At 40.6% G+C, this 21,806-nt stretch overlaps 1 pseudogene; it reads left to right on the top strand.

Annotated features, from left to right (window-relative positions):
* Positions 1-16,661: 16,661 nt before the first annotated feature.
* LOC111178958 (alpha-N-acetylgalactosaminide alpha-2,6-sialyltransferase 6 pseudogene) lies at positions 16,662-20,361 on the top strand (annotated as a pseudogene).
* The last annotated feature ends 1,445 nt before the right edge of the window (positions 20,362-21,806 follow it).

The following is a 21,806-nucleotide window of genomic DNA, read 5'->3' as shown; positions in this document are numbered from 1 at the left end:
CAAGCCATGCGACATATTATGACTACAATTCAAGAAAGTGTTTAAAAACAAGTATCTGATTTTAAGAGGAACTATTACAAGATCAAGGACTCCATTAGCCTTTGTATTTTAGAGCCCCTATAAAAATGCAAGAACCCTAGAGCAGCTGTGTGTGTTTAGACAAGTTGCCAAACTTCTTCAACCTTCCGGTTCCTCAACTGTGTAGAGACAATCACAGTACTCTTTATTTCAAAGGAATTTTCTATGAGAATTAACTAAGATAATTTATGGAAACACTTAAAAGAGTGCTGGCCACAAAAATGAACATTAGCTATTTTTGTTATCAGACATAATGAGGATCTAAACTAAGGCAGCAGTAGTAGGAATGGGAGGAAACATGATGACATTTGAGGAATATTTAGGTAGTAGAATTAGGAAACTCTGGAGATTCATTGGATGTGCGTCTAACAAAGAAAGAAGAATCAGGGATAATTCCCAGAATTTAATACAGACATCTGAGTGGGTGAAAGGTCATCAATTGAAATGGAGACTGCCAAGGAGAATGAAGTGCATGGGGAAGATGATGCAGACCTTTAGCTGGGAAATCTTGAGGTTCCTACTGATTATTCCAGGACAGGACAACAACATGCTTGATCTTAGAAGATAAAGAGCCCTTAAAGGAGACAAAATTGGTACCTGAAGCATGTGGAAAATCTAGTGAGTTTAGTAAAATGGAAACAAAGGAGTAGAGAAAATCAAAGAATGAATGATTTAATGGTGTCAATACAACAAAAAGAGGGAAGAAAAATAATCTGGAGAGGGGATCAACAGGTATAAAAGCCTGGAGGGCAGAATAGGGTTTAGTGGAGAAAACCAGGGTAAGGGAGAGGAAGTAATATAAAATTGGGACTAAAGATGAAAGCAGAAAGCACATAATGAAGGCCTGTAACAATCTGGGCTTCCCTTGAGGGCAGTTGGGGCCATTGAATACCTTCAGGCAGAGATGTAGTATAACCACATTTGGTCATTTGGAGGACGATTTTTAAAAGCTCCGTATAATGGATTAAAGAGGAACAAGCCTGGAGTCAGAATGATCATTTAGGAGGCAATTATAGGAATCCAGAGGGGGAAAGATGTCAGCCAGGACAAGGTTATGGCACTAGGGTAGTTAGGTGGAAAGACCCAAGACATTTAGAAAATTAGGGATATAGCGGAAATAAGGATGAAAACCCAATTTGGGATCAGCATCTGAGTAGATGGTAATGAACACATGAGGAGGCAACGGTTTGTTGGGGAAGATAAATGGTTCCATTTTACATGTGTTGAGATTTTTAATTCCCTCTAGGTATCTGATTGGAGGTGTTGGCAGATGTATATAAAGATTTTTGTCTCAGGAGAGAATTGTATTGGAAATATAGATTGGAAGCCATTAGCTCATGCATTATATTTGGAGTCACAGGAGAAGGTGAGGAACTATACAGACTGCGAAAAGAAAGTGGCTCAGAAAAGAACTGAAGAATGATGTATATATGATGCATTTTGTCACTTCAACTAAACTGTGAGCTCCGTAAAGGATGAAAATGTAATGAATGCTTGTTGGGTTTTAATTACCGAGCTTCCAATCATTTTCTTCTGATAGAAATACCTGAAATTTCCTTTAAGGAATCATTCTATCCCCTGTTTTTCCCACACATTCTCACTGCTGCACTAGATGACACAGGTTGTATCGGTCAGCACACCACATCGCTTGGAAGCACTGATTGTCTTAGGAGTAGACACCAAGTGTCCAATCAGAGTGAATCCTTGAACTTGTGAGAGGAACTTCCGTAGAGAAAGGCTCTTTTCTACTGTACTTATATCTTTAAGGACGTGAGCTTGAAGCTCTCAAATGAGTTACAAAAGAACAAAAGACAGAAAAGGCTAATCTGAGAGAAGCAAGAAATTATAAGAAAAATGATTTTTAAAAATGGAAGAGAAAGGAGGGGGAGAGATAATAAGGAATAGAAAAAAAGAGAAATGAAAATAGGAATGAAAAAGGAAAGAAAATTATTTTGAGCATCTACAAGAACTCCTGTCACTAAGCTAGTAGCTTTCATATAGGTTATCCCATTTAATATTTATAAAACTCTTGTGAGACAGCAAGCAAGTGGAATGACTAAGGCTCAGTCTCAGATCTGACTCCAAAGGTTTGTCTTCTTCACAACTTTATGGAGTTTCTTATAAGGTATGAATACTAGTATCATGTTTTAAGCATTTTTTAAATTCGAGATAATTTGATTGATGTTGATGATGAACATGTGCTGATATAAGACATACTTGCAAACACGGTGTTGTGAAATTTTATTCTGAAAATAAAATACCTAATTTAATACATTGGAAATACAATAATGAAAGTTTAGAGCTCTAAGGAAACACTAAAATTTTTAAAACAGTATCTTTAATTCCTAATGATTGTCACCACATTCCATTGTCATTTAGGTTATCCCTTAAAACCTAGGGAATAATTTTTTTTATACCAAATAGTAATAAATTCTAATCATATTTATTTCACCAGTTGTTTAGCTTTAGGGAAGTGAAAATAGAAGACTGTGAGTAAAGCAGTATAGGATAAAGGAATCAACAGAAAATACACAATTTTTAAATTACTCACATCTCTGTAGGCTGATACTATACAAGTTGTTTTATAGAGTTTAAGTCCAACAAATTCATGTTCCCATTTACTATTGCATTTCTATTACCAGGAAGCTAGTCAAGGTGTACATTATATTACTTTCCAATCTACTCAAATTTATACTAAACCTTTATATTTCACAAGGTTTTGTTTTTCTATCATTCAGAAAATATTTAAAGATGGCCCATTAAAATATACCTGTTCTCTTTCTGAGAACCCTGTATCTCAAAAGCATGTTTAATGCAGATTCTCTGGGAATATGTATCAGGGTCAGGTCTTAGAATCTTCCTGGCTGTGTAGTTGGACTGGCAAATATAGGAGTGAATGTGGCAGATATAAAAGCATCTGAGGGCTTCCCTGGTGACGCAGTGGTTGAGAGCCCGCCTGCCGATACAGGGGACACGGGTTCATGCCCTGGTCCAGGAAGATCCCACATGCCGCGAAGCGACTGGGCCCGTGAGCCATGGCTGCTGAGCCTGCGCTCCGCAACGGGAGAGGCCACAACAGTGAGAGGCCCGCGTACCACACACACACACACAAAAAATTATATCCATAAATGCAAAATAAGATACTTCACACCCACTAAGATGGCTGCGATAAAAAGACAAAACCATGTATTGGCAAAGATGTAGATAAGTTGGATCTCTCCTACACAGCTGGTGGGAATGTAAAATGGTATGGCCGCTCTGGAAAAGAGTTGGGCAGTTTCTTCAAAAGTAAAACAAAAACTTACCATGGAGGGGGCAGGGATAAATTTGGAGATTGAGATTGACATATACACACTACTATATATAAAATAGATAACTAATAAGGACCTACTGTATAGCACAGGGAACTCTTCTCAATACTCTGTAATGACCTATATGGGAAAAGAATCTAAAAAAGAGTGGATATATGTATATGTATAACTAATCCACTTTGCTGCACAGCAGAAACTAACACAACATTGTAAATCAACTTTACTCCAATAAAAATTTAAATAAATAAATAAAATCAAGGCAACACTTGTTAAAAAAAAAAAGATAAACAAGCACTGGGGCTGTCATACATGATGACTAACACCACGATATGGTATATTTGAAAGCTGTTGAGAGAGTAGATCCTAAGAGTTTTCATCAAAAGGAAAAAAACAACCATTTTTTTCCTTTTTTTGCCTCTATGAGATGATGGCTGTTAACTAAACTTACTGTGGTAACTATTTCAAGATACATGTAAGCCACATCATTATTCTGTGCACCTTAAACTTACACAGTGCTGTTATGTCAATTATTTTTTTAGATGAAATAAAATGCTTGCTTTCCTGAGATAAAAATGGTAATATGTAGGTCAATTATACCTCGAAAAAACTGAGAAAAAATGTGAACAATTCAGCTGTTAAAAAAAAAAAAAAGAAAACTTACCATATGATCTGGCAATTCCACACTTAGAAAGCTACCCCCCCAAAAATGAAAACATACGTCCGTTCAAAGACTTAAATGTTCATAGCACCATTATTCACAATAACCCAAATTGTAGAAATCCAGATGTCCACCCTCTGGTGAATGGATAAACATAATGTGGGATACCTGCATAATGAAATACTATTCAATAAGAAAAATGAACTATCCACACGTGGATGGACCTCCAAAAACATTATGCTAAGTGAATGAAACCAGACACAAAAGACTACATATTGCCTACCTCTATTTATATGAAATGCCCAGAAAAGGTAAATTTATAGAAACAGAAAGCAGGTCAGTTGATGCCTTGAGTTGTGGGTGGGAGTAGTAATTAACTACAAATGGGCACGCGAAAACACTTCGGGGCTTTCCTTGAAGAATGTGTGGTACATGTCTCAAATATTAAATGAATAAGGCACAGAAATATTTTGAATTTAGGGTAAGAATATCCAACATTGGCTAAACTATTGGTTTTTTGTTGCCAGTCACCAGAGGTTCTCTAAAGCACTGGGGAAATCAACCCTCCATCTCTGTTATGTGAGTCTTTGCAGAAACCCTACAGGTCACCTGTTCTGTGGATCAGATGCTCTTTGGGTCAAATTCCCTACGGTGGGATAAAGGTTTCAGAGAATGTGCCAGAGGAAGCCTTTTTGTGCATCTCCATATAGCCGAAAATGTCCTCTTGCATGTGTTAACTCTAGAATCTTAACTGAGAAATGTGAACCATAGCTGGAGGTTAATCTGATGAGAAGACCCACTAACTTGATGCTTTTTCTCTCCTTTCCATTTATCTCTGGCTCTCTTTAGCTTGAGTGCAGTCTAAACCCCACTATTCCATTGCATTAATGTTTATATCAACTTCTATGGTTTTTAGTGCACCTGTTTGCTTCCTTTCCTCTTTCCTCAAAAGCAAACTAAATTTAAAAATCAAATCAGAATTAATAAGGATTAGGAGACATCAATGTTATCAAATCCAGAAGGAAAGAGAGGGGAAGTGGATGAAATTTGACAATATTTATAAATAGGAAGGAGTGGGAAAATAGCAGAGAAATGAGAAAGACAGATAAATTATGTCTGTCTCATCACATCCATTCCTCTTCCGTATGTTGTATACCACCTCTAGCAATTTACCACACTCCAGCGCCAAGATAGCAAGAAGCACAGGATTTCCTTAGAGACCACGGCTCTCACCTCTCCTTCGCAGGCCCACATTTAGAAAAACAAAAACACTCAACAGCAACCAAAAGTTCACATTGGGCTGCTTGTTCCTCCTCCAGGCCTAATCTCTAGGCAGATTTTTTTCTAGCCTATGGAAATGTTTTAGCATTAATTTCATCATGGTTTCTTCCACACTTCCTTACTAAGGTATTAAAAAAGGGAATTCGCAGAAATTCATCAAGTGCCATGAGCAACATTCTCACAAGTGTTGAAGAAATGAATATGAAGATGGATTTCAGAAATAGTTCTTCAACTTATTTGGTTCATTCGCTGTTACAGAAGATCACAGTCCAAGTGTGTATGTTGAAGAAAAAGTTCAAGTTCTTAACATGTGGGTCCCAAACTCAAACCATTAGATTGACCCTGCATCCATGAAAACTCTCCATTGTTTCCACGTGCAACTTTATCCTCAACCCCTATCCCCCAGTACCCGTTTGACTGTGACTCGAGAGGCGTCTATATTCTATTTCATGGCTAAGAAAACAAATTTTTTGTCAACTATGAATAGTATAAATGTGCTTACCAGGACATATTAGACCTGCACATTAAGGTCAAGTTATTTGGTCTAACTTGTGCCCCTTTAAAAATCTGTACTCTCATCTCCAGAGAGTAAGTCTGAGGGCGAGCTTGCTACATAATTAGTGACTTGAGTTCCCCTAGGGGCTCAATTTCAGAAGGACGTTATGAGCCATGAACAACTAAGAATATATCAAAAATAAAATGAATAGATTAAATGTAATCAGATGCTTTCAAAACAAAAAAAATTTTTTTAAGATCAAAGAATATTATTTGTGCAGGTTAATTGTATGAGTCCAGGGTACCATGAAAACATAGCAAAGACTGGGTGGCTAAAACAACAGAAATTTTGTTTGAGTCCTGGAGGGTGGAAGTCCAAGATCAGGGTGCCGGCATCACCGAGTTCTGGTTAGGATTCTCTTCCTGACTGGCAGATGACCTTCGCCATGTGCCCATACAAAGCAGGGAAAGAGAGAGAGCAAGCTCTCCGGTATCTCTTCTTATAAGGGCACAATCCTATAATGAGAGCTCTACCCTCATGACCTCATCTCCAAACACTATCACACTGAGGGTTAGGCCTTCACCATAAGAATGAGGGGGGAAGGGGAGACATAGTTCAATCCTTGGCAATAAACTAGAATTAACTGGGTTTGGGAGCTGCGTTACACTGCTAACTAATCTTGAACTCAGTGGATCCTGGAAACCATGCCTTTTCACAATTTGCTGCTGGTAAGCCCCTCACTTCCACCCTTTATTTGGGCAGTTGGCCTACAGTCAATAGTATAGACCACTATAATAATAAATATTCAATTTTTTATCTTTTTTTGTATCTGATTTATTAGTCCAGGAGATTCATACCTTTGGGGTGGAGGGATCCTCCCAGCTTTGTGTTATCTTCACATTTATTTAATAAGCTTGCTTTTTATGTGTCCCTTTGAGTCAATAACTAAAACGATAAAATATAAAAGGGAAGGGGGAGAAGCATAGAACTTTCCCTATACAGACCCATCATCAGTATCCTTTGGGTTCTGTCATTTAATAAGTTTACCAAGCTGTAATCATATACATTTTATAGTTTATTTATCCATAAGAAAATTGTCAGATACCTTGTAAAATGCCTTCAAAATTCCAAGTACAGTATGTCTACATCATTTTTTGGACCTCTCATTTCAATAACAATGACAAAACTTTGAAATGAGATGGCCCAACACATTTTGCTCTTGGTAAATTCATTCTGACTCCTTGTTAGGTGTTCTTTCTAACTCTATGAATCTTTTCTAATCTAACTCTAGTCTGCATTGGCATTTAGATCACCTTGATTTTCTATAACATTTAGGCTTCCGTGAAGTGTTCTATGATGGAATGTTGCTCAGATTTTCTTTTTCAATATTTCAATTTAATTCAGTTTTTTCCATAACATGATTTTACAAGTACCATCTGCATTGCTTGAAACTGATCACACGAGAAGCTCTTCAAAAGTACTTATTAAGGGACTTCCCTGGTGGTCCAGTGGTTAGGACTCAGGTACTTTCATTGCAGGGGGCCCGGGTTTGATCCCTCGTCAGGGAACTGAGATCCCACGTCAGGGAACTATGATCCCACAAGCTGCGCAGCAAGGCCAAAACCAAAGATAAGTGCTTATTAAAAGAATGAGTGAGTAGCATTCCCTTTTAGAGCAGCTATGGGGGGTTAGTTTGTGGTTATAGGAGAAGCAATGCTGAAGGAATTTTGAATGAGTTACAGGCTTTCAGGAGGCAGAGCAGAGAGAGAATGGGGGACAGAGCACAAAAGTACCACAACTTCTTTATCCATTTTCCTCTTTCCTGGGATATATAAGGTGTACCAAAGTCGAGGTTCTTGTAAAGAGCAGCCCTAAACTTTGGGGTGCCTGTGTCTTGTTGATTTTTAGTTCAGGGGCTGTGATGCACCCTGGATTGACCACATCTACACCCACAGCTGGATGAGACATAAGGCTGGACACTTGGGGCTGAGAGGATTGGTGAAGTTGGGTGAGCAAAAGTAATGCCAGAGGACAAAATGCAGGATTTTTAAATTTAAAAACAATTATTCTCAAAGCACATATACTGTATAGAAGAAAATGCAAATCCAAGTGGATCTATTTTTCATTTGTCCAGGCTTCATTAGATGTTACTATTGTGAAAGCAGTACCACTCATGAATTACATAAAATATTTTAAAGGGTTTGTTTACATGTGAGATTGTAAGTTTCCATAGAGTTACCTGAAATTGAAAGTTCTCCCACCTCCTGGGCTTAACCAGTCATTTAAATTTTTAATAAAAAGGCTTTAACCTGGTTCATTAATTTCTCCGGGCATTCTTATGTTTTTTTGGTACGTGGGCCTCTCACTGTTGTGGCCTCTCCCATTTTGGAGCACAGGCTCAGCGGCCATGGCTCACAGGCCCAGCCGCTCCACGGTATGTGGGATCCTCCTGGACTGGGGCACGAACCCGTGTCCCCCATGTTGGCAGGCTGACTCTCAACCACTGCACCACCAGGGAAGCCCTTATGTTTTTTCTAGTTAAGACTGACTCCTTTTTCCTGAGTCAGTCAAAAGTTTAGTTTCACTTTATCCTGTTCCTCTTCTACATTACTTCAAATCACATGCAACATTCCTCTGATTTCTCTCATTTCTCTAAAATGCCTAACTCAAGGCTGTATTATCTACAGAGAGCCTATTTTTACCGAAGGTTTTAAGCAACAAAGGGTGCCAAGTTTCCTATACAATTTTTTTTTAATATGTATTTATTTACTTCGTTGTGTTGGGTCTTAGTTGCGGCTTGCAGGCTTCTTAGTTGCGGCTTGCCAGCTCCTTAGTTGCAGCACGTGGGCTCCTTAGTTGTGGCTCTCAGGATTCTTAGTTGTGGCATGCTAACTCTTAGTTGCAGCAGGCATATGGGATCTAGTTCCCTGGCCAGGGATCAAACCTGGGCCCCCAGCATTGGGAGCGCAGAGTCATATCCACTGTGCCACCAGGGAAGTCCCAACTATATAATTGTTTTTAAAATCTTAAAATTGATTATTAGATACCATTCCCCTACATTCAACTGAGCATTTCCTACCTTGAGGAATTTCTCATCAATCATGGCTTACTTTGGACCCAACTTTCTGTGTTCTTCTCCTGTCTCTACCAGATAGTCTCCAACTCACTACTCCAGTAATTTTTTTTTAAACATCTTTATTGGAGTATAATTGCTTTACAATGGTGTGTTAGTTTCTGCTTTATAACAAAGTGAATCAGCTATACATATACATATATCCCCATATCTCCTCCCTCTTGCGTCTCCCTTCTCCCTCCCTAACCCACCCCTCTAGGTGGTCACACCCGAGCTGATCTCCCTGTGCTATGCTGCTGCTTCCCCCCAGCTATCTGTTTTACATTTGGTAGTGTATATATGTCCATGCCACTCTCTCACTTCATCCCAGCTTCCCCTTCCCTTTCCCCGTGTCCTCAAGTCCATTCTCTACGTCTGCGTCTTTATTCCTGTCCTGCCCCTAAGTTCTTCAGAACTTTTTTTTTTTTTTAGATTCCATGTATGTGTGTTAGCATATGGTATTTGTTTTTCTCTTTCTGACTTACTTCACTCTGTATGACAGACTCTAGGTCCATCCACCTCACTACAAATAACTCAATTTCGTTTCTTTTTATAGCTGAGTAATATTCCATTGTATATATGTGCCACATCTTTTGTATCCATTCGTCTGTCAATGGTTACTTAGGTTGCTTCCATGTGCTGGCTATTGTAAATAGAGCTGCAATGAACATTGTGGTACATGACTCTTTTTGAATTATGGTTTTCTCTGGGTATATGCCCAGTAGTGGGATTGCTAAGTTGTATGGTAGTTCTGTTTTTAGTTTTTTAAGGAACCTCCTTCTCCATAGTGACTGTATCAATTTACATTCCCACCAACAATGCACGAGGGTTCCCTTTTCTCCACACCCTCTCCAGCATTTATTGTTTCTAGATTTTTTGATGATGGACACTCTGACTGGTGTGAGGTGATATCTCATTGTAGTTTTCATTTGCATTTCTCTAATGATTAGTGACGTTGAGCATTCTTTCATGTGTTTGTTGGCAATCTGTATATCTTCTTTGGAGAAATGTCTGTTTAGGTCTTCTGCCCATTTTTGGATTGGGTTGGTTGTTTTTTGATATTGAGCTGCATGAGCTGCTTGTAAATTTTGGAGATTAATCCTTTGTCAGTTGCTTCATTTGCAAATATTTTCTCCCATTCTGAGGGTTGTCTTTTCGTCTTCTTTATGTTTTCCTTTGCTGTGCAAAAGCTTTTAAGTTTCATTAGGTCCCATTTGTTTATTTTTGTTTTTATTTCCATTTCTCTAGGAGGTGGGTCCAAAAGGATCTTGCTGTGATTTATGTCATAAAGTGTTCTGCCTATGTTTTCCTCTAAGAGTTTTATAGTGTCTGGCCTTATCCAGTAATTTCTTATGCAGTGCAGTTCAGCTCTCCACCCACTAGCCAAATAATGTCCAGGCTCATGTTTGCACACTCAGAAATTCATGAAGATGATTTGCTAAACAAAGGATTGTTGACTTTAAATTTCCAACATTTAACAGCAAAACAACTGAGGGCTCTTTGAAATTGGTTTACAAATTCTTAGGAAGGTTGCCTCCAGCTGTCTACGGCAAGATCCTACATGTCCTGAGTCTTATTTTTATCTTTCTGAAACATCAGTTGATAACAACTATAGGCACAGACAAAAAATTCTGGTATCCTAGAGTTGTTCCCCAACCATCAAAAACCCATTTTGTTGACAAAATCTATTCATTACTTAGCTGTATTATCAATTGGATGAGAATACATAAAGCACAGATTTCAAATGCAACTCTTCTATCACCTTATATAAATAACTTTTAATCACCTTCCTGAAGATTGGGGCTTGTAGTACCCAGAGTCTGAAAAGAAGCAGAAGGAAAGTAAAAGAGTCTTTCCTCCTCTTAGGGGGAAACTAGCTTAAACTCTAGTTACCAAAGAAATACGATTCTCTCCTCTCTCTGTGGACCTATGTTGCCACTTGGATTTATGGTGACAGTGTTTCCTGGCTCTCTGGATTTATGCCTGACACTGAAGTTGCACAGACGGCCATTTACATTCTTTAGAAGACTTTTTAACTCTGTAGCTCTAACAACTGCTTTTGAGCAAAGGCAAATTAGGTAACTTTGAAGGTCAAGTCTTGCATTTTGTGTTTCTTCCTTACCATTGCTATATTATGTGTAGCTGACACAGCCTGAAGATACAGCATGATACACCGTATGTGTTTACGAGTGGGGGACAAAATCAACCCAAAGAAACCGACAGTCACCTTCACTATGCCAGTTTGTGTACAACAATTGATTTACGTTCCTCTTTTCTTCAAGAGCCAGAAGGTGGCATCTGACTACTTATTTTAATATTTGTGTTTATTTCATTAAATATATTATACTTAGACTGACAACTTAAACTTATCTTCTATTTTTAAATATAGAATTAAGTACAGCAAATTAACTTGCTGGAGAAAAAACAAATAATACGAAGCAAAAAATATAGAAAGGCAATAAGGCCATCTATCTTCAGATCCACAGAATAGATCAGAATTGTCTTCAAATGATTATGACCTAAATATTTTTAGAAAGACTTCCACAGTGATTTGGAACTGTTCAACCAATAGTAAGACCATTAAAATGAAAAGGTAAGAAAGAGATACACTATCTTTCAAATTACCCTGACTTAGGCTTAAACTTCAGAGATCTAATTAGATCTCAGATCTAGAGAAATGCAAGGAAATGACCTCTCAGCTTAAAAGGCCATCTCCTTTCTTTTCCCCTTAGACAGCCTATGTTCACTGTGAAGTATCTATCACAATATTAGTAAAATTGAGGAAGAACAAACAGGAAAACATAGATGAAATGTCTTAAAGATGTTGTTCCTCTTTTTATAATTTCATTGCCCTTCAATATATCCATTGAAAAAAACACAGTTTGTTATTCTGTACACTCTTGGTGCTAAGCATGTTGGAGGTAAAGAACAAGCTATGATTCCTGTCCTCAAGTCACCCACAACCAAGCCTGGAAAGTTGTCACAAAGAGGTCACCAAAATGCAACGCAGTGAAGGCAATGACAGATGTGCAAAACTGTGAGAAAAGCTCAGAGCAAAGTATTTCCTGAGGAACACAGTGAGAGCAAGTAGGAGAGTCCGGAAGGCTTCCTGGAGAAGGCGATCTGAACTGAATTTCATAACATTAGCAGGAATTCCACATAGACCAGTAGGCTAAGAAAGTAGAAATGGCATTCTAGGCAAGTGACTACCAGAAAAGGGTGTGAGGGTGGCATTGGCGGGTGCTAAATGATAGAGTTCCTTATATGCTATATATTGATATCAGCATATATATTAAAGGGTTTGATATTTAGCCTGTAAAAGTTAGGACTCTTTTAAAGGGTTACACACCAATCTGTGACATGGTCAAATGTGAGTTTTAAGAAGATCACTCTGGTGGCAGGATGAAGAATTAGTCATAATGGGATAAGACCGGAGGCAGGCAGTTGAGTTTGGAATCTCCTGCGTGAGATGGTGAGGGTTAAACCAAAACCTTGTTATAAGGACAAAGAGAAAAGAATCTGTCCCAGGGCTATTGAGGTGGGAAAGTTGGCAATACTTTATGGTATGTATGGTAGGGTGTGCAAGAAAGGTGGGGTCTGCAGCGATTTCTTGTGTGGCTGCTGGATGGAAAGTAATATCAGCAGGTAAGATAGAAAATACAGGGTGAGGGAAAATTCTTAAGAGGAAACAAAAGTGCTCATATTCAGAAGTATTGAGAGAGATGCCTATAAGGCATCCTGTGGAGAGGTCTAGTTAGCAAAGGGCTGTGTAACTATACTGTAGAGGCCCAGATTAGAGACATCAACTTGGAAGTCTTTAGTAAAGGTTAGAGATAATGAGAACAGCCAGGATCGCTCAGACAGAATATGAGCACGAAATAAGGGGCTCTAGAAAAACCCTTGGTGAATTCCAACCTTTAAGAGGTGGGCAGAAGTTCCCAGAAAAGAAACTGAGAAGTTAATGTCCATTTTTCAAAATTATCAACATGATTGAAAGAGAGTGTGTGTTGACAGCCCTAATACCCTGCACTTTCCTTTAAAAAATGACAATGAGGCTTGCAGGTATTTAAGTACTTAGGGTGTAAACCCCACAAATTGGAACTTTTCGTTTTCCTTGGATGTCTCTCTGCCTGAGTTTTTACTTCTAAACATAAAGTCTAATGAACAGTCGTTAATATGCTTCTTACAAATAAAGATTTCCTCTTCAAACATTTACAGAATTTTCTTGTGTGAAACACTTACTAAAAAGAATGTCTTGAAGAGTGGCAGTGAAGAATTGGAAACACTGGATGGAGAACTTTGAGAGTTTGGCTGCAATGGAGCAAAATACAACAACAGGTTTATTACCAGATGAAGAAAAATAATAAACACGTTGCTCCCCGCTTTAGTAGTCAAGGGTTAGTTGTATATAAAAGACCCTATTGCAAAATTCTACACCCAAAGACAAGTTGAACAGTTTTCTTTTGGAAAATCAGTTATACATTTCTAGGACTTATTATTTTTCCACGGTTAAATCTCTGTCCCTGTCCTTGTCATTTCACATTTGGTATTCCAAAACCCATTCCTCACCACCTGTCTTAGCCCTCTCTTCAATCTGTCCAAAATCTTACAGCTAAAATCATCTTTCAAATCTCTTGTTTCACCACAGTACTTTCTTCCTTAAGATTACTTTTCAATGTTTTAAATCAACATTTTCTGTGAACCCTCAGGGACCTACTAGTAACATCTTCTTAGCCTCAAAAGAAATATACATGTATATATATAATTTAATTTTAACAAATGATAATTTACTGAGCTGTGAACAATTAAAACAGAAACAAAAATAGTAACACCTTTTATGTGTGTAGTTACTGAAATTTTTCCAAGGCTTTTCATCTTATTAACTTTAATAACTTCTATCCTTTGACTGATGTTATTCTCATTTTAGACAGAAGAAACTGAGACCCAGAATGTTTAGGGGCTTTATCCAAACTCGTGCAAGGTCAAAATGAATTTCAGAACTCAGTTTTCTCAACTGTCTACCTAGTGCTTTCTCTACTTAAGTAAAATGGTATACCTAACACTGCCTGGAATTAATGCCAATAAAAAAGGGAGCAGGGCTTCCCTGGTGGCGCAGTGGTTGAGAGTCTGCTTGCCGATGCAGGGGATGCGGGTTCGTGCCCCGGTCCGGGAATATCCCACAAGCCGCGGAGCGGCTGGGCCTGTGAGCCATGGCCGCTGAGCCTGCGCGTCCGGAGCCTGTGCTCTGCAACGGGAGAGGCCACAACAGTGAGAGGCCCGCATACCGCAAAAAAAAAAAAAAAAAAAAGGGAGCAAACATTACTGTGTGCCTATAGTACATTTGGCACTGAGCTAAATAAATTATACAATAATTTCCATTAATCTTCTCAATCCCCCATCATTTCTTTTTTCTAACTGAAGACTAGGAGTGTAAGAGCCAGTAATATTACTCGTTACATAAGTAATAAAGAAAGTAGTATAATTTATTTCATAATTAATAAAGGAATAATTTGAAACTATGTTTCTGGTCCCAAAGTCTGAGTTCTTTCCACCTAAGTGCACTGTCTCACATAGTAAAAAGCTTCAAGCCCATTTCCATCTGTTATATCTACACAATACAGTTTTATTAAGTGGCAATTATATTACAAATATATTGCAGACAAGATGATAATGAAAGAAAAATGCCATCAGCCCTGACCTTGAGAAGCACCCAGACTTGGAGGGAACACCAACAAGTAAACACAGCAAAAAGTACAGATTTTTCTTTTAATAACAATGGGGGAGGGGTAAAGATGAAAGGAGTTTTGTTAAAAAGAATGTAAAAGAAAATAAAAATATTTTTAAATGTTAAAAAATATGTAAAATGATTGTTCAGTAACAAAGCACTCAAAACAGTGATTCTCAAACCTTATTTTGTTATACATTCGGACATTTTATTATAACCATGGACAACCTGTATGTCTGAAAGAAACGAAGGACAAATTTTAATCCACATAACAAGCTATAGGTATATGAGGGAGATGAATCATGACATTCAATAAATAATGATACCTCACCTACAGCACAGTCAGGAAGCATGGTCCTTCAAGGGATGAAATACAGTATGCTTGGTACAAACTATGAATGTATACCTGATAAGGTAACTTGCACGTATGCCTATTTAGTAAATACTTATTGACTCTGGCAGTGAGAAGGAGGTGGTGTGCACTTGGAAATGAACACTGAAATGTTAAATAACCAGAAAGCAGAATTGTGCTCTGTTTAAAACATCTACTAGCCATCATGTAATCAGCGTAATAAATTTTACAGCTCACATATCATTTTCTACTGCTGTCGACCCTCCTGCTGCTAAATTATTTCCATCTTTCTAAGCTACAAGAATTCTACATAAACAGAATCCCAGAAAAGTCATCCTATTATTCTTACCAAATTCAATTATCAATAACATTTATTAAGGATCAACTATGAGCCAGGCACTTAATAGAAGTTTCCTTGACAAATGGACAAAATTTTGGAAAGACTGACAATACAGATACTATGTCCTAGTTATTCTGCATTCCTTTAATACACACACATTAATGTCACATTTGTAACAGGTTTAGATGGGTATTTATCAAGTGTGGATTTAAGGAGTCTTATTCTTGGTAAATTCAAAATCCATTTGAAACATATGGGTTCATTCTTTCAATCCAAATTCATCTTTTTCAAGTTTAAATGAATTGGTTTTGAAACATGAATTTAGAAAGGCAGAAAGACTAATCAAAGAAGCGCCTAAGCCTTCTCACCCCTGGAGAAACATATGGATGTTATTTAAAATCAATTCAGAAAAAAAGACAGGTTGAAATTTCTTATTTAAATCAAAGTTTGTCTTTGCAGTATTACATACGGCATGATTCTTAGAAGATGTGTACCAGACGGAGTTCACTTTAGCTATCGACGCAAACTGACTCTGGCTGATGTAAGCAAATAAAAAGGAGTTTTTAAAAGATGTTATAAGGGGAGGACCCAGATTTGAATCACTAAGGAGCCTGGAGAAGAGAAGGAATCATGTAGCAACGACACAGCCCGAACCACAGCCAAACTCCAACCGGAGAGCTACTGCCAAGCGGAACCCCGTTGCCGCCACCACGAATCTCTTAATCCCATATCGCACCCTCCCACATTATTGGCACTGGACGCTGGGTGACACCACTTTCGACTGGCACAACCAAGAAGTTTCTACTGCTCTCCCTTCCTGGTATCATTTGCTTTTGATTTAAGATCCAGGGTGAGTGGTCTGATTGGCTCAGCCTAGATGACTGTATAGTACACTCACAAAATGGAAGGAGATTCAGATGCTATAAAGAGAGTTGTAAAGATAAATATTAACAACAAGATGATATTAATGTTTGCCACTGTGAAAACTGTCCTACATTCTTCACCTCTTATCTCTGATTTTGCTCATTCTTCCATTTCTGTCTTCTTTCCTAAGTCTATAATGTGCATCCCCCTACAGAATTTAAAGTCACATCCCTATTCCTTAGGTATTGGATATGATTGAGTTCATCTGCATTGAACAGAAAACCTCCAAAACAGCACTGGTTTAAACAAGTTAGAAGTTTTCCTATCGATCACAAAAGGATTTTGAAAACCCGCTGCCCAGAATTGTCACAGTGGCTCCAAAATTATAATGAGATCATGACCCACTCTTTCCATTGTACCATCAAGGACACCTCATCGTCCAAAATGGCTGCCAGAATTCCAACCATCACATCTGCAGGCCAGCAAAGTGAAAAAGTGGAAGGGACAAAATGCTGTTTGCTTCTTCCCTTGTAAGGAATTCTTGCGGAAGCCACACACGAAACTTCTGCTTACATTTCATTGGCCTTACTTAGTCACCTGTTTGTACCTAGCTGCTAAGAAAATTAGGAAATAAATCTTTAACTTGGGCAGCAATATGCCAGGCTAAAAATCGAGATTCTGACACTACTGAAGAAGGGGTGAGTGGCTAATGGGGAAAGAGGGTGTGTAAATAGCATTGTCTCAAACAATTTGTTTTTATTGTTCTCTCAGTATTCCCTCTGTGGTATTTTTGTCTCACAAACAGAATTGGCTGAGGTAAACAAGTATCATCTCCTGGAATGCACACAATTATTTAAAAGCAGACTTCTCTAGTACATACTCATTGTTTGCCTCCACTGGTAGTATTTCCTGCTCTCCACAAAAAATACCTCAATTGCTTTAGGGAATTTTTCTTCCTTCAGTCTCAGCCATATGGTTTACTATGCTCTACCCTCAGTTCCAGGGTTCAGTGTAGTCCATCGCCCAGGTCCTAAAATTTGAGGCAGTAACTGGTATCTTATTTCATTCAATTAAAAAAAAAACCAGGAAATTTGGGGGTAGATGTTTCTGGGGATAAAAATCAGCCAGGTGACAAATAATTTTTGTATATGTACAATGTATCAACAATAGTTCTAGACACTTAGAATATAGGGGGGCATTGATTCAGGTGCAGACGACAGAAACTATTCTAGATAGTTTAAGCCGAAAGGCATTTAGTACAGGGTCCTTAGCTTACAAAATCATTGGAGGAGCTGAAGGAGCCAGACCAAGCCTCAGTCTTTAGAAATGATTCCCAGAACACCATAAAGGAATTAGCCTAATAAGGCAGCTGTTTTCCCTGTTACCAGAAAGCTGGGTAATCAGGAAGCTGCTGGTTCAATTGCTGACTCAAGTATCACACTGTTTCCTTCAAGATCCCAGCAAGAGGAAGCCAGCTGTTGGCCCTAAGATCACATCACCTTGACTACAATTCAAGCCCTATGCCCTGCCTCCTGGCACAAGATTGGACACTGGAAACTCTAATAACATTGATGAAGAAAAAGCAAACAAAGGAAGACCAAAATCTCCACAACTGTGCTTACCTTCAGAACTCGTTGAAGCAATACAGTAGAGACTGGCTTCCTTCCACCTTGCAAATCTTACATGGATGGCTTTGTTGGCATAAATACATCATCTGAAAAGAAATTTAGAAACTGTTTTAAATGTCCCTGTCTCACAAGTGAAGTGAAGGATATTACAGAGGAATAAGAATGGAGCTTTTGCATCCAGTCTGCAGTATCTGTCACAAGCAGTCAACTGGGTAGATGAAATCTCTGTCTTCTGTGACATTGAATCTCTGTCCTCTTAAGGAGACTCCTCTCCTCCTAATGAGTGACAAACTAATTAAACGAGGAGGCCATTAGATGGAGGCGACTCTATTACCATGGCAGCCTTCATAAGCAAACCAAAATCTAAGCCTGTAAATGCCTCAAGGTTACAATATCAAAATGCCAAGCACCACCAATCACAAATAGCCAACTAGGCTTAGAGCTGCAGCCAATCAATAATTTCCTTACTTTGCTTCTGCCCTTTCTCTAGAGAAGTATCTCCCTGTCCATAGAGCACTAACCACTTCCGTTTTGGTGCTGCCCAAGTCAAATCCGTTTTTGCTCAAATGAACTCCTAAATACTGTAATATGCCTCAGTTTATCCTTGTAACAGGAGCAACTGGAATGGATTTACTCTCTGAATAGTGTGGTAAGTACAGGTGCGTCTTTAACTTCTCTCAGCCATTTCACCGTCTTGAAGGGAGACAGCCTGAAAATGACACTGATCAGTGAAGAAGAGCAGAGCCAGGGACTTCATAGAGAAATATATAGCTAGAGCTCCAATGACATCACGCACCTCTAGATCAAGCCATGCCTGAATCCCGTCTTCCTTGAACTGCTATGTTAACTCAGCCAATATACCTTCTTTTGGGTTAAGCCATCTTGATTGGGATTTTCCATCTCTGTCAACTAAATGATTCTTATTCACATAGCGCTTAGAACCAGAAGCGGGGTATTGAAAAAGATTTAACTTATGCAGAATTGTCTACATTGAAGTAGGGAAAAAGGTCATGAGGACTCTGTCATCTGGAGCTGAGGAAACTGGCAACCTTTGTTACAGGGTATGAAAACTCCTTGTTAACACAATAACAGTTGGTCCACCGCCCAGGCCTGGGCGCTGGAGGTGAGCGGCGGCGCTAGGACCTGGAGGGCGGAGGCTGCGGCAGAGCCTGGGCGGCCCGAGCGGTGCGGCGCGAACTCTGGCCCTCGGCTCCCCGCGCCTTGTGAGGGGGCTTGGGGGCTACAAGGGGCCAGGCGCTCCCCGGGGCAGATGAGGAAACGGAGGCTCAGAGACGTCACATGACTTCCGGAGGCCCCTCAGCCAGTATAGCCCCACACCCCTGCCCCTGGGCTGCCAGCAGGACTCTGTCCCCTGCCCCTCAGTAGCGACAAACTCCCAACAGTGCCAGTGGGGTCTTTCATTAACGCTCCCGGGCCGCATCCGTCAGCCTGTAGAAGTGGAGCATCACCGATGGCTCCAGCCCCACTCTTGGCAACAAAACGAGGCTTTCCCGGTGCCACCAGTATGTGACTGTCACCAGCTTCAGCCACCTGCTAGGCACCAAGCTGGGCCCGAGATCCAGCGAGCACAATCCGCGCAAACGAAGCACCCACCTGGGGCTCCTCGGCCGACGCGGGCAACGAAACCCCCTTCCGCGTGACGGCCCGTTCCAGTGTATACTGTGTGCTGCGGAGGCCCCCGGAGTTCGCCAGCCGGGCCCCGAAACTCTGTTCATCTTCTGGGGTCCTCCAAACAGGATCCAGGAACCCCAGGGAAGCCTGGCGCGCGTCACCCAGTGCGCAGGCCTGGCGTGCCCAGCACCGAGTCCCGTGCGCTCCCTCTCGGACGCATGCGCCAATTTGTGGACCTCTTCCGGGTTGAGAGAGGCAAGGTCAGGGAAAAGTCCCATTCGCGGTCGAGCACGGGTTGGTTCGGCACGGCGATTGCACGTCTATGGCATGGTCGCCCTGCACCCCGTCCCCAACTATTGCAGTCAGCAGCCCCGCCTGCAGTGCATGCCCTACGGCTACTACGAGCCCAAGGGGCTGGACGAGTATCACCTACATCTGGAATGGGCCTAGCAGCAAGGGCATCACAGGCTCATCACGGAGAAGAGGGTCGTCTCATCCTGGGCCCAGCTGTACAGAATCACCTTCTCCCACACCCCTCCTGGACCTAGGTCACCCTGCTTGTGGGACCCTCACAAGGGACACAGGAGAAGTGGCTCTCCACCCAGCCTCTCGACCAAGGGCCATGTCTGGCTAATCAAGGCTGGTCCGAGTGTTTTTTGGTCAATCTGGGCCTTGAAGTGGGTGAATCCTCCAGCCATTCAGGGCCTGGGGGTATCTCTTGGCCAAATCAGGGATTTGGGCTTCTATGTGGTTAATCGGGTGTTGTGGGTATTTCTGTCCAGTCAGGGTCTGAGCATAGACAGGTTATTTCTGAGTAATCTGAGGCTAAGGACATGTCCTTTCCCATGATTTCTTTTTCCAGAGCCCCAGGATGGACCCCAAATTACTTCCCGTTGGCTGGGACAGTGGGGTCCTGTTCCAAGAAGCTGGGAACTTTGTGTTGCCCCCTCCCTTTCCAGAGCCAGAAAGAGGTTTTGTGGAGGTGGGAGCTATCTGGAGGCCAGGTTGGGACATTTGTGGGGTTGGAGGGCCCAGGGGTGGGAGGCTGGTGTTTGGGGCTTGGCTCTTCCCTGAGTGGCCTTGGACAAACCCCTTGCCCCCTCTCCGAGCATCCTTCTACCTGTGTCAGGTTCTAATGTCTGAGAACCCTCCCACCTCTCCCACCAACCACCTTGGGTCTGTCCTCCATAAGACCGGCCCCTCCAGCCACACCACTCCTTGCTGGGGGGCTCAGCTCCCTGAGGGTCTGAGGCAACCTTCCCAACCTCTTCCTAGAAACTTGAGGCTATTTTTTTTCATAGACTCCCCCAGGGTTTGGTTTGGGGGACTCTGATAAGAAGAGACAAACCTTCAGCTCTTTCCTTAGCCCCTCCCCTCAGCTGCCATTAGCTGAGATTTTAAAGAGCCAGGCCCCTTTTTGGCCATCCAGCAATGAGGTTTTCCACCTGCTGGAGGAAATTTGGGGGCTGAGAAAGTGGGGGATCCCAGCTAGTCTGGGATTTCCTGCAGCACCTTTGTCTGCAGCTGCAGGAGTTGTCCAAGAGTCTCCCCCAAACTGGGCCTGAGAAGGTTCTAGGGGGCCAGCCAGGATCTGTGTGGCCCGGGTTCTATCCCCTCACTCTACATCAGGCACTTTATTGCTGGCCCTCAGTGGGGTGTGTTTGCACCCTGCTCTTCTGGAGCCTGGAGGTGAAGATTGGAGGCCTTCCTGGAGAAGGCCGCTAGCAGTGAGCCATTGCACACTGGGGTGGAGGTGAGGGCATGCAACTACCCCAGACCTGATTTTGTAATGATTGTACAAGAATAAATGCACCTAAGATCCAGAAAAACAAAACAAAAACAAACAAAAAATAGCACTTGTAGCTTTAGGCTCAGACCGTGTATTGAATCTGAAGCATTAAAAGATTTAGTAGGAAATTTTTAAGATATTTATGTGTTAGCTGCCTCTTACAGCCTTTTTTTGCCATCATATATTAACTATTTACTATGCACCAGGCATTATACTAACAATTTACTTGTATTAGCTCATTTAATACCTGGCACAGGTATTAAATTATGATCTCCATTTTACTGATGAGGAAACTGAAGTAGTCTTCTATAGAAGAAAATAGGAGAAACCAGACCTATAGAAAATAGGAAAATCTGGGCCAAAGAAAGAACATCCACTTTTCTCAGAGTGATTCTTTCGATGTGTTCCAAGTAATTAAAGTTGACTAGATGTCTTTGCACAGGTAGAAAAAAAACTGAATTATCCAGCCCCATGCTAAAATCAGTTGTAATAAAAATCATAGAGAAGAAAAATTATCAAGTGATAAAATTAGAGCCTGAG

This window comes from Delphinapterus leucas, chromosome 10, assembly GCF_059928025.1.
Source record: "Delphinapterus leucas isolate spDelLeu-1000000601 "Yukka" chromosome 10, BTC_Dleu_Yukka2, whole genome shotgun sequence".
Taxonomy (NCBI): Eukaryota; Metazoa; Chordata; class Mammalia; order Artiodactyla; family Monodontidae; genus Delphinapterus; species Delphinapterus leucas.
The sequence above is the reverse complement of the archived record's forward strand: the minus strand, read 5'-3'. Positions and strand labels throughout refer to the sequence as shown.